General features: G+C 40.0%; 1 protein-coding gene and 1 non-coding gene across 7 annotated transcripts in view; one reads left to right on the top strand and one right to left on the bottom strand.

The window, feature by feature from the left end:
- Window positions 1-13,000, bottom strand: part of WDR33 (WD repeat domain 33) — a 122,314-nt gene that overhangs the window by 89,241 nt on the left and 20,073 nt on the right. The gene's annotated exons all lie outside the window — the stretch shown is intronic.
- LOC132014730 (U6 spliceosomal RNA) lies at window positions 7,881-7,988 on the top strand. The gene has a single exon (XR_009403382.1). It is a non-coding gene; the product is annotated as a U6 spliceosomal RNA (small nuclear RNA).

The raw sequence follows: 13,000 nt of genomic DNA, 5'->3' as shown, positions 1-13,000 counted from the left end.
GAGGAAGGGAAGCAGCCTCCCTACCGAGCGAGAGCAGAGCGCGCAATGTGGGGCTCAATCCTAGGACTCTGGGGTCACAACCTGAGCCCAAGGCAGAGGCTTTAACCCACTGAGCCACCCAGGCACCCCTCATTGTGGTTTTAATTTGCATTTCCCTCAAGACAAATGATATAGAGCATTTTTTTGGTCCTTACTTACCACCCATATGTCTTGTCCAGCAAAGTTTCTGTTCAAATATTTTCCCCATTCTTTAATTGGGTTGTTTTCTTATTGTAGAGGAGTTTGTTCTTTTTTTTTTTTTTTTTTTAAGATTTTACTTTTTTATTTATTTGACAGAGAGAGAGGGAGAAAGAGAGAGCACAAGTAGGGGGAGTGGCAAAGGCAGAGGGAAAGGAAAAGGCAGACTCCCCAATGAGCAGGGAGCCTGACATGGGGCTCAATCCCAGGACCCAGAGATCAAGATCTGAGCTGAAGTCAGAAGATTAACTCACTGAGCCACCCAAGTACCCCTAGAAATCTTCATCTAAACCAAGATTATAAAGATTTTTCTTGGGGCGCCTGGGTGGCTCAGTGGTTTGGGCTGCTGCCTTCGGCTCGGGTCATGATCTCAGGGTCCTGGGATCGAGCCCCGCATCGGGCTCTCTGCTCCGCAGGAAGCCTGCTTCTCTCTCTCTCTCTCTCTGCCTGCCTCTCTGCCTACTTGTGATCTCTGTCTGTCAAATAAATAAATAAAATCTTAAAAAAAAAAAAAAGATTTTTCTCCTTTGTTCTCCTTTGCCAATTGTATTATTTTACATTTCACATTTAGATCTCTGATGTATTTGAGTTCATTTCAGTATTAGGTATAAGGGATGGTTTGAAATTCTTTTTTCTCATATGGTGTCCAACTGTTCCAACTCCGTATACTGAAAAAGACTATCTTTTTTCTACCAAATTGCTTTTACACCTTCGCTTAAATCAACTGACTGTATTTCATGTGGATCCACCTCAATATCCTGATTACTTTACCTTTACAGAAGGTCTTGAAATCTGCTACATTTCATCAGATTCCCCAACTATGTTGTTCTTCATCAAAAGTGATCTAGCAATTTGTGTTGTTTTGCCATATTTTAATTTTTTTATTTTTTAAAGATTTTATTTATTTATTTGACAGACAGAGATCACAAGTAGGCAGAGAGGCAGGCAGAGAGAGAGAGAGGAGGAAGCAGGCTCCCCACCGAGCAGAGAGCCCGACGCGGGGCTCGATCCCAGGACCCCGGGATCATGACCGGAGCCAAAGGCAGAGGCTTTAACCCACTGAGCCACCCAGGCACCCCTGCCATATTATAATTTTTAAAAGCAGCTTATTACCCGTAAAAAATATGAGATTTTGATCTTTATGGACCAATCTGAGAAGAAATTATATTTTAACAATATCTGTCATCAAACCATAAACAGGTTAATTCTTTAGGTCTTTTGTGATTTGCTTCAACCATGTTTTGTAGTTTCAGACACACAGACATGCTTTGTCAGATTTATACCTGGTTTTGGTGCTATTTAAATGGAACTGTGTTTTACTTATTTTCATTCCCAGCTGTTCACTGGCAGTATAAAGAAACACAATTAATTTTTATACACTGTCCATTTATTCTGCAACCTTGCTAAATTCACATGTTGATCCTAGACTTATCAATTCCTTGGAGTTTTCTGCATAGGTAATCATGTCATCTGTAAATAGGGGCAATTTATGTCTTTCTGTTCTAAAAGCTTTATTTCTTTTTCTTGCCTTATTGCACTGTTCTCAGTCTTGAAGGAGAAGGCATTCAGTCTTTCTCTATTAAGTATTCTCTATTAAATGTGATATTAGCTATATTTTTATAGATGCCCTTCAACGGTTAAAAGAAAAACCCTTCCATTCCTAATCTGTAAGAATTTTTATCAAGAAAGTACTAAGAGGGGCGCCTGGGTGGCTCAGTGGAGGAAAGCCTCCACCTTCGGCTCCCGTCATGATTCCACGGTCCTGGGATCGAGCCCCACATCAGGCTCTCTGCTCTGTGGGGAGCCTGCTTCCCCCTCTCTGTCTGTCTGCCTCGCTGCTGATTTGTGATCTCTGTCAAGTAAATAAATAAAATCTTAAAAAAAAAAAAAGAAAGAAAGAAAGAAAGCAGTTCTGACTGCAGTTTGAAAACTCACCACCGCCATACAGAGTTAAATTCAAATAACTGACACAGAAAAAATTTTCACAAACTACTAAGTATATTAGCAATCCAAGGTATTATTACAAATTATTCACAAGAGCTATACCCAACACTAAAAACTAGACCTATTCCTAACCTTCCCAGATTTAACCTATAAAAATGACAAAACCTGGGGCACCTGGGTGGCTCAGTTGTTAAGCGTCTGCCTTTGCGCAGGTTGTGATCCCACAACTAATCCCAGGGTTCTTAGACTGAGCCCCACATCAGGCTCCCTGCTCAGTGGGGAGCCTGCCTCTCCCTCTCCCACTCCCCCCACTTGTGTTCCCTCTCTCGCTGTGTCTCTCTCTGTCAAATAAACAAATGAATTCTCTTAAAAAAAAAAAAATGACCCAAGCTATGCTTTTAACTCGATAAATATAAACCCAGAAGGAAATGCAAAAATCTACAGAATCTAGGGGTGCCTGGGTGGCTCAGTGGGTTAAAGCCTCTGCCTTAGGCGCAGGTCATGATCTCAGAGTCCTGGGATCGAGCCCTGCATTGGGCTCTCTGCTCAGCAAGGAGCCTGCTTCTCCCTCTCTCTCTGCCTGCCTCTTTGCCTACTGTGATCTGTCAAATAAATAAATAAAATCTTTAAAAAACATAATTACAGAATCTAAAAAAGAACAAATAAATAAAACTATCTTGGTTGGCTATCTTGCTTGTAATAAAACAAACGAATGAATAAAGCAGGCCAGTGGCACTACAAACACACTCATGTTTGTAAATTCTTATAATACTTCTAGAAAAATATACCAGAAACATTACCAGTGATGGTATCTCTGTCTGCTTCCCTGCCTACTTGTGCTCTATCTCTCTGCCAAATAAATAAATAAAACCTTAAAAAAAAAATTGGACACTCGACTGACTCAGCCTCCCACCATGCCCCCCAAATTAATTTTAAATGGAAAATATGACTGTCCAAAAAACAGATGCCCTTTCACACGTGCTTATGCAATACTGAGAGGAAGAGAGGAAAGGAAGACCTATTTTGGATTATGAGACCTAAAGAGACATAACTAACCTTAATGAAACCATGATTTTTTTCTTTAAGATTTTATTTATTTTACAGAGAGAGAGAGCACAAGCAGGGGGAGCAGGAGAGGGAGAAGTAGCCTCTCCTCTGAGCAGGGAGCCCAAGGAAAGAGCTCAATCCCACTGGAATCATGACCTGAGCTCAAGCAGATGCTTAACCGACTGAGCCTGGACCCAGGCACCCTGGAACCCTGACTTAAAAAAAAAAATGTTAAACAAATGTCAGCAAGGATGTGAAGAAAAGGGATACCTTGTGCCCTGCTGGTGTGAATGTCAACTGGTGCAAATTGGTGCAGTCACTATGAAAAACAGTGCAGAGGTTCCCCAAAATATTAAAAACAGAACTACTCTACTATCCAGCAATTCTACTTCTGAGTATTTCTCTGAAAAAAACAAACCACTAATTCAAAAAGATATGGATCCATGTTTACAACCTCCCAAGTGTCCATCAACAGAAATTGGATAAAGAAAGTGTGTGTGTGTGTGTGTGTGTGTGTGTGTGTGAATATGCGACACAGTATGATTTGGCCATATAAAAGAATGAAATTTTGCCATTTTTGACAACACAGATGAACCTTGAAGGCATTATGCTAAGTGAAATAAATCAGAGAAAGACAAATACTGTATAGGTGAAATATACATGTGGAATCAGAAACAAATAAAAATACCCATATGCACAGACTGAAGAAAATAGACTGGCGGCTGCCGGATGTGGGGAATGGAAATGGGAGACACTGGGTGAAGGCAATCAAAAAATACAAACTTCTAGTTATAAAATAAATACGTTGTGGAAATGTAATGGACACTAGGGTAACTCTTAATTAATTATTCTTCACTGCAGGGCACCTGGGTGGCTCAGTTGGTTAAGCATTTGCCTTTGGCTCACATCATGATCTCAAGATCCTGGGATCAAGCCCTACATTGGGCTCCTTGCTTAGCCGGGAGCATGCTTTCCCTCTCCCTCTGCCTGCCACTCCCCATGCTTGTGCTCTCTCTGTCAAATAAATAAATAAAATATTTTTAAAAATAATAGTAATACCGTACTGCAAATTTGAAAGTAGCTAATAAGAGTAGGGGCGCCTGGGTGGCTCAGTGGGTTAAGCCTCTGCCTTCAGCTCAGGTCATGATCTCAGGGTCCTGGGATCGAGCCCCGCATCAGGCTCTCTGCTCGGCAGGGAACCTGCTTCCTCCTCTCTCTCTCTCTCTCTCTCTCTGCCTGCCTCTCTGCCTACCTGTGCTCTCTCTCTGTCAAATAAATAAATAAAATCTTTAAAAAAAAAAAAAAGTAGCTAAGAGTAGATTATAAGTTCTTATCACAAGAAAAAAAAAACTTTGTGACTATGAAAGGTGATGGCTATTAACTAAATTTGTGGTGACCATTCTGCAATATATAAAAATATTAAATCATTATGTTGTACACATGAAACTGACATTATATGCAAGGATACCTCAATTTTAAAAATACAGCACAAAATAATGTTATAACAAATTATTTATTGAATTTATACAGTTCAATTAGGTAAATTGGGTAAATAAAATTAAGTAAATAGAATTTACCTAGTTACTTTAGATAAACAGAATAAGTATTAAGTAATTATTGCTAATTTTATTTTGTTACTACTATGGTAAAGAAAATACCTTTATTCCTACTGATAATGAACAATGAGGTTTTTATTTTTTTCATTTTTTTATTATTATGTTCAATTAGGCGACATATAGTAAGTACATCATTAGTTTTTGATGTGTGTTCAACAATAGTTGCATATAACACCCAGCGCTCATCACAAAACGTATCCTCCTTAATACCCATCACCAGGTTACCCCATCCCCCAACCCTCTCCCTTCTAGAACTGAAGAGGAAAACTGCAATCTCTAATGAAGCTGCTTTGTGTATTTATAAATATTAATGAATAGAAACTACTTGGGTGGTTTACCTTTAAAACATGTCTCGTTGCTGGATATTTGAATTTTTTTATTTGAATTTTTTTGTTTTCTTTTGTTTTTTAAGATTTTATTTATTTACTTGAGAGAGAGAGCGCATAAGCAGGGTAGGGGCAAAGGGAAAAGCAGACTCCCGCTGAGCAGGGAGCCCAACATGAGGCTCCATCCCAGAACCCCGGGATCATGACCTGAGCCAAAACCAGATGCTTAACCCACTGAGCCACCCAGACGTCCAGTGAATTGTTTTTTGTTTTTGTTTTTCTTAAGATTTTATTTATTTATTTGACAGAAACAGATCACAAGCAGGCAGAGAGGCAGGCAGGGGGGCGGGGAGCAGGCTCCCCACTGAGCAGAGAACCCGATGTAGGGCTCCATCCCAGGACCCTAGGATCATGACCCAAGCCAAAGGCAAAGGCTTTAACCCACTGAGTCACCCAGGCGCCTCTCGTGAATTGTTTTTAAAACATATCCCTCTACAACTCAAACTGCACCAATCATCATTGCACATAAAGCTTTAAGTCAAAAGAATCTTTGCTGTCTTAGGAAAAAAAAGAAAACACTTCTTCTAGGCTCTATTTTAGTTTTCTTATTAACAAAAGATTAAATACTGGAGGGACCTGGGTGGCTCACTCGGTTAAGTATCTGCCTCTGGCTCAGGTCATGATCCCAAGGGTCCTGGGATAGAGCCCCGCATAGGACTCCCTGCTCAGTAAGGAGCCTGCTTCTCCCTTTCCCTCTGCCACTCCCCCTGCTTGCACGCACACACACATACTCTCTCTCTCAAATAAAATCTTTTAAAAAAATAAATAAAAATAAAAGGTTAAATACTTTTTTCCATTTTATTAACCACTTTTACTCTCACCTCTATGCACATTTACATTCTTTCTTCATGCCTTTTGTGTACTGCTTTTGGGAATAAATATATAGTTAGGTCATTGTCATTTGCCTCCTTTATGACTAGGCTCAGGGGGAAAATCTCAGTACACAATTCAGCTGTTTGAATTTTGAACGAAAAAACATACTTCTTACATCCTGCAGTTAACAACAACAACAAACAGCTTAACAGGAAAAACAGTTTATGGTTTCCCTTTGCTCAAACTAGAATGATCTTCATTCAAAGATTCCCCATTTACAAATTTATCTACTTGTAGCCCCAAATCTCTGGCATCATTTGTAGACATAGAAAGTAAAGAAAAACTTGAACTGACCCCAGAGATCAAGTTCCCAGCTGAGGTCTAACCAGGCAATGCTGTGCCTTCTTGTTTCAGCTCTCATACTGTAAACAGGTGTCCTTTTTGCAATCCACTGAGTGTCAAGTTTTACACATTTTGTTGTTGTTGTTGTTTTAATTTCACTGCTTGAAATTGTCTCCAAGTGTTGTGCTGAAGTGCTATCTAGTGTTCCTAAGCTCTAGAAGGCTGTGACGTGCCTTAATGGACAAAGTATGCAGGACTGGTTCAGACATGAGCTGTAACTAGTACTACTACTGCTCATGAATTCAAAGTTAATGGATCAACAATATGCATTAAATAAGGTATCTTTAAACAGAAGCACGCATAAGATTATGTCTCAGTTGGCTTTATTGCAAATGTCACCAGAGGCTCACAGGAATCTAACTCTGCATTTCCCCTGGAAAAAACCATTCAGTATTTGCTAATTCAGTGTCTGCAACATCACAGAATATAACTGCCATGATTAACAATAATCAACTGGAGTTGGAAATACTTATACTATTCAATGGGGAAAATAATAGAACTGGAGCACCTGTAGAGCTCAAGTCACATCTTAGAAGGAAGTTCAAGACATACAGCAAAAAGGCACCTGCGTGGCTCAGTCAGTTAAGCATCTGCCTCCAGCTCAGGTCATGATCCTGGGATCCTGGGATTAAGCACCATGTCTGGCTCCCTGCTCAGTGGGGAGCCTGCTTCTACCTCTCCCTCTGCCTCTCCCCTGCTTGTACTCTTTCTCTCTCTCAAATAAATAAGTAAAATCTTTGGGGGAAAAAAAGATATACAGCAAAGTTGTACCAATCTAATATATTTGTAACGCCTTCTTGCAACACCTCCACAGAACACCTAAGTTTTGGGGGTGGGGATACAGTATCACTAGAACACAAAGAAGGAAACTAGGCAAGCTAAACTGGACTCTATTTAAGGCTCTGATCCCTGCCTATGCTAGAGAAATTTTTGACACTTTGATCCCTAAAAAGAAGGAATAAGATTAAGGACCACTAGGGGTGCCTGGGTGGCTCAGTCAGTTAAGGGTCTGCTTTTGCTCAAGTCATGACTCAAATCCATATGGATGTCCCTGCTCAACAGGGAGCCTGCTTCTCCCTCTTCCTCTGCCCCTCCCCACTGCCCTGCCCACTTGTGCTATCTCAGATAAATAATATCTTTTTAAAAAATAAATTTCAGAAAACCATTCTATGATTTAATAGAGATCAATGTAGACTAATAAAATATTTTGTTTCACAAAAAGTCTTTCAGTCAAGTTCATAGGCATAAGCAACCAGAAAGAAATAACTAAAAACCTCTGCCTATCTATAAGATGAAACTTTATGTAATCACTAAAAATCTTGAAATATTTTAAACAAACTTCTTGACCCAACGTTAAGTGGAAAAAATCAGAGTGTAAATAATTATAATTACTTTAAAAGAACCATACACTTTTGTGCAAAAGCCAAAAAAAGGGATGCTCACTTCAGCAGTACATATACTAAAACTGGGAACAATACAGAGAAGATTAGCATGGTTCCTGCACAAGGATGACATGCAAATTCATGAAACATTCCACAAAACAGAACCAAAAAAGCCCCTCAAAATAGAAAGGAACATAAAAGAAAAGTAACAACTCATGGGAGTTACAGCAAAATTTGGCTGTCTTCTTTATACCTTCCGTTCTTTCAAACTATCTACAACAGATATGGATCACTTTTATGAGAAGGTAGGAGTGATTTTTTTTTTTTTACAGATTTTATTTATTTATTTGACAGACAAGAGATCACAGACAGAAAGGCAGGCAGAGAGAGGGGAGGAAGCAGGCTCCCTGCCGAACAGAGAGCCCAATGTGGGATCACGACCTTGAACCCACTGAGCTACCCAGGTGTTTTTCTTTTTAAAATGTTTTTCTTTTTAAAATACTCTTCTGGGGGGCGCCTGGGTGGCTCAGTGGGTTAAGCCGCTGCCTTCGGCTCAGGTCATGATCTCAGGGTCCTGGGATCGAGTCCCGCATCGGGCTCTCTGCTCAGCAGGGAGCCTGTTTCCTCCTCCTCTCTCTCTCTGCCTGCCTCTCTACCTACTTGTGATCTCTCTCCGTCAAATAAATAAATAAAATCTTAAAAAAAAAAAAAAATACTCTTCTGGGGAACACCTGGGTGGCTCAGTCCATTAAGCATTTGCCTTCAGCTCAGGTCATGATCCCAGAGTTCTGGGATCAAGTCCCATATCAGGTTCCTTGCTCAGCGGGAAGCCCACTTCTGCCTCTGCCTGCCACTCGCCCTGCTTGTGCTCACCCACTTTCTCTCTCTCTCCAACAAATAAATTCTTTAAAAACAAACAAACAAATAAATAAATAAATAAAGTAGTCTTCTAAAATCTCTAACTTTGCCCAATATTCTAACAAACATTGTTAGCATATTCCTATACTGATGTTCTAAATTAATTTTGTTAATTTATTATTATTATGCTCAATTTATTCAGTCTTTACACTCCCAAAATATATTACGCATAATCCTAGAAAACATGTATCTCACTGGCAAAACCCCACACGTCTATCTTTCTGCCTAAACTGCAAATTACATGTAAGCAAGGACTGAATGTTTCTAATTTTTCTTAAAGATTTTATTTGAAAGAGAATGCGCATATGCACACACGTGTGCAGTGGGGGAGGGGCAGAGGAAGAGTGAGAACCAGGCTCCCCACTGGGATTAGGACCTGACCCAAAGGCAGTCCCTTAACTGACTGAGCCACCCAGGCACTCACTGCAGGACTGAATGCTTTTAGTCTCTATATTTCCAATACCTTGCATACATGTAAGAATTATCACAGATATACGTTAAAATATATAACAGAAAATCACTACTGAAACACCCAATAAAACTTGCTGCATACCGGTTCCACCAATGGATGTTAAAATTAGTGGGCAAAAGCTTGAGAACAAGTACTTACATAATTCCAAAGTATCTCCTCCAAGATATTTTTAGTTACAAAGGAAAAAGTATTAACTATGCAGTAGAAAGCATTTGCTCACAGAACATTAATTTTTCTGTTTGTATATTACAAGCAATGAGCTAAGAGAATTATCACCAAATTGAAAAGGTATGTTCCAGATAATCTAAACTTAAAATACCGAGTATGTGCTGCACATGTAAAATAAACATTTTTTCGGTGGGGGGAGACAATGCTTGAGATACACAAAGCGAGAAAATTCATTCGCCGGAATAACTATTAACAGAGACGATTAATTAACGTTAACCACACTCTTTTAACTATCCGCCAAGAGACATGTCTCCTTTGTTAAGACTCCTGGACAGAGAAAGCAAATGGTTTCTACTCCTCCTTAACAGGTTGGCAGAGCATAGAGACCTGATCTGCTACTGAAATACCTCAGTGAGGGGCACCTGGGTGGCTCAGTGGGTTAAGCCACTGCCTTCGGCTCAGGTCATGATCTCAGGGTCCTGGGATCGAGTCCCGCATCAGGCTCTCTGCTCAGCAGGGAGCCCGCTTCCTCCTCTCTCTCTCTCTGCCTGCCTGATCTACTTGTGATCTCTGTCTGTCAAATTAAATAAATAAAATCTTAAAAAAAAAAAAGAAAGAAAGAAAGAAAGAAATACCTCAGTGAGAACGTCTTAAAAGGCAGGGTATGAGGGTACCAACGGGGGGCTCTGTCGGTTCAACATCTGACTCTTGATTTCGGCTCAGGTCATAATCTCAGAGTTGTGAGATGAAGCTCCCATCCTGGGTTGTGGATTGGGCAGGCTTTCTGCCCCTCCGCTCATTAATGTGTGCGTGTGCACAAGTGTGCTCGCTCTCTAAAATGAATATATCTTAAAAAAAAAAAAAAAAAAAAAGACAGAGGGACACCTAGGACACCTAGCAGTTAAGCATCTGCTTTTGACTCAGGTCATGATCCCAGAACCCTGGGATCCAGCCAGCCATCCAGCTCCCTTCTCCTTCTGCCCCTTTCCCCTGCTTGTGCTCACCCGCTCTCTCAAATTAAAAACAAAAACAAAACAAACAAAAAAAACCTTTAAGAAAAAACAAAAATTTTAAAAATAAAAAAAGTATATGTATGAAAAATTTAAAAGTAGGATGACTGGCCCTGGGGCTTGAAAAAAAAGGCCTACCAAAGATCAGTTGAATGTAGAGCAGATGTTACATAATAATAGGGAATTAGGGCAAATTTTCTTACATGTGATACTGCATGTTGCTACTGCATACTGAATGAAGCATTTGGTATCATGATGTCTGAAATTACTCTCAAACAGTTAAAATATATGTATATATGTACATATGAATGCAGAGACAGAATGTTATTGGTTGAATTACATCCCCTCCTCAAAATCCCCATATTGGAAGTCCTAACCCTTAGCACCTTATTGGGACACAGAGACACTCCAGATGTCATTAGTTAAGATGAAGTCATATAGAGTAGGATGAGTCTATAATTCAATAGGATTAGTGTCCTCATAAAAGGGAGAAATTTGGACACACATAAAGAATGGAGTTATACTGGCACAAGCTAAGGAACTACCAGAAACTAGGAGAGAGGCCTGGAACAGATTCTTCCCTAACACCATCAGAGGGAACAAGGCCCTACTGACACCTTGATCTCAGTCACCTGTTGTTCTTCAGAACTCTAAGACAATAAATAACTATTTAAGCCACACTTGTGTTATGGCAGCCCTAGCAAACTAACAGAGAAACAAAATATTTTAAAATTATAACAAATTGGGAGGTGATGGGATTTTATTTATTTATTTGAGAGAACAAGAGAGCAAGGAGCATGAGCAGGGGGAAGGGCAGGGGGAGGGACAAGCAGACTCCCTGCTGACCAGGCAGCCAGAGGCAGGGCTTGATCCTGGAACTCCAAGATCATGACCTGAGCCACAGTCAGATGTGTAACCGACTAAGCTACCCAGGCACCCCATAATTTCTCACTTTTAAGTATGATGTTAGCTGTGGAGATTTTGTAGATGCACCATATCAAACTGAGGATATCCCCACCATGTCTGCTTTGCTGAACATTTTATCATGAACAGATGCTGAATGCTGTCAGGAGCTTTTCTGCATGTATTAATAGAATGCACGATTTTTTTTTTAAGATTTTATTTATTTATTTGACAGAGAGAGATCACAAGCAGGCAGAGAGAGAGGAGGAAGCAGGTTCCCTGCTGAGCAGAGAGCCCGATGTGGGGCTCGATCCCAGGTCCCTGAGATCATGACCTGAGCCGAAGGCAGCGGCCCAACCACTGAGCCACCCAGGCGCCCCAGAATGCACGATTTATTAATCTCTAAATATAAATTTTCTTCATAACTCATATGATGTAATGAATTAACTCATTTTTGAGTGCTAAACAGGGCTTGCATACCTGAAATAAACCCCACATCGTCATAATGTGTATAATTCTTTTCATTCACCATTAAATTCAACCGGTTATTCTGTTGAGAATGTCTACATTTATATTCATGAAAAATAATGACCTACAGTTTTCCTCCTGTATGATCTTTATGTGGTTTTGGTATTAGCGTAATACTGGCTTCAGAGAATGAATTAGGAAACATTTGCTATATGAGGTTTCTAGAGTAATCAAACTCATAGAGACAGAAAACAGAACAGTGCTTGTCACAGGCTAAGGGAGGGAAGAACAGGAAGTTAACGTTTAATGGGTACAAAGTTTCCGTTAGAGAAGCTGAAAGGGTTCTGGAGATAGATGGTTATAAAACATTGTTAACGTATTTAATGTCAAACAAGTGTATACTTAAAAATGCTAATTTCACTAGAAGAAAAAAAAATAAAGTTAAAATGGTGAATTTTATGTTAAGCATATTTTAACACCAAAACAAACAAAACTAGACCTGGAACCCAGTACGTACTCAATAAGTATGTGATGATCTAGTGACCTTAATAAATGCATACTGGAAGATTACTTTTTTTAAGATTTATTTATTTATTTATTTATTTGACAGAGCGAGAGGGAGAGAGCACAAGCAGGAGGAGCAGGAGGGAGAGAAGCAGGCTCCCTGCTGATTACAGAGCCCGATGTGGGGCTCAATCCCAGCACCCTGGGATCACGACCTGCCCGAAGACAAAGCCTTAACCGACTGAGCCACCCAGGCACCCTGAAGGAATCTTTTTTTTATTATTATTATTTTTTTATTTTTTAAGATTTTTATTTATTTGACAGAGATCACAGGTACGCAAGCAGGCAGAGAGAGAGAGGGAGGAGGAAGCAGGCTCCCCGCTGAGCAGAGAGCCCGATGTGGTGCTCAATCTGACATCATGACCCAAGCCAAAGGCAAAGGTATTAACCCACTGAGCCACCTAGGCGCCCCATGAGGAATCTTTTTTAAATGCTATGATGGAATGCTATGGGAAGAAACGGGGAGCACAGACGTTAAAGAGAAAAGTTCTGGGCAAAGTAATGTATGCAGGGATAAAAGAAGAAATATACAAACTGGAAAAAGGGGAGGAGGTGGATTTCAGGCAGAGGAAATAGCAACAGGATTAAAAGGTTTCTGTTTTAACTGAGACACAACTGACATATAACACTGTATTCGTTTTAAGTGCACCTGAGTTTTTTTTTTTTTTTT

The sequence above is a fragment of the Mustela nigripes genome, chromosome 3 (assembly GCF_022355385.1).
Source record: "Mustela nigripes isolate SB6536 chromosome 3, MUSNIG.SB6536, whole genome shotgun sequence".
Classification (NCBI taxonomy): domain Eukaryota; kingdom Metazoa; phylum Chordata; class Mammalia; order Carnivora; family Mustelidae; genus Mustela; species Mustela nigripes.
This window is presented reverse-complemented; position numbering and strand designations above follow the sequence as displayed.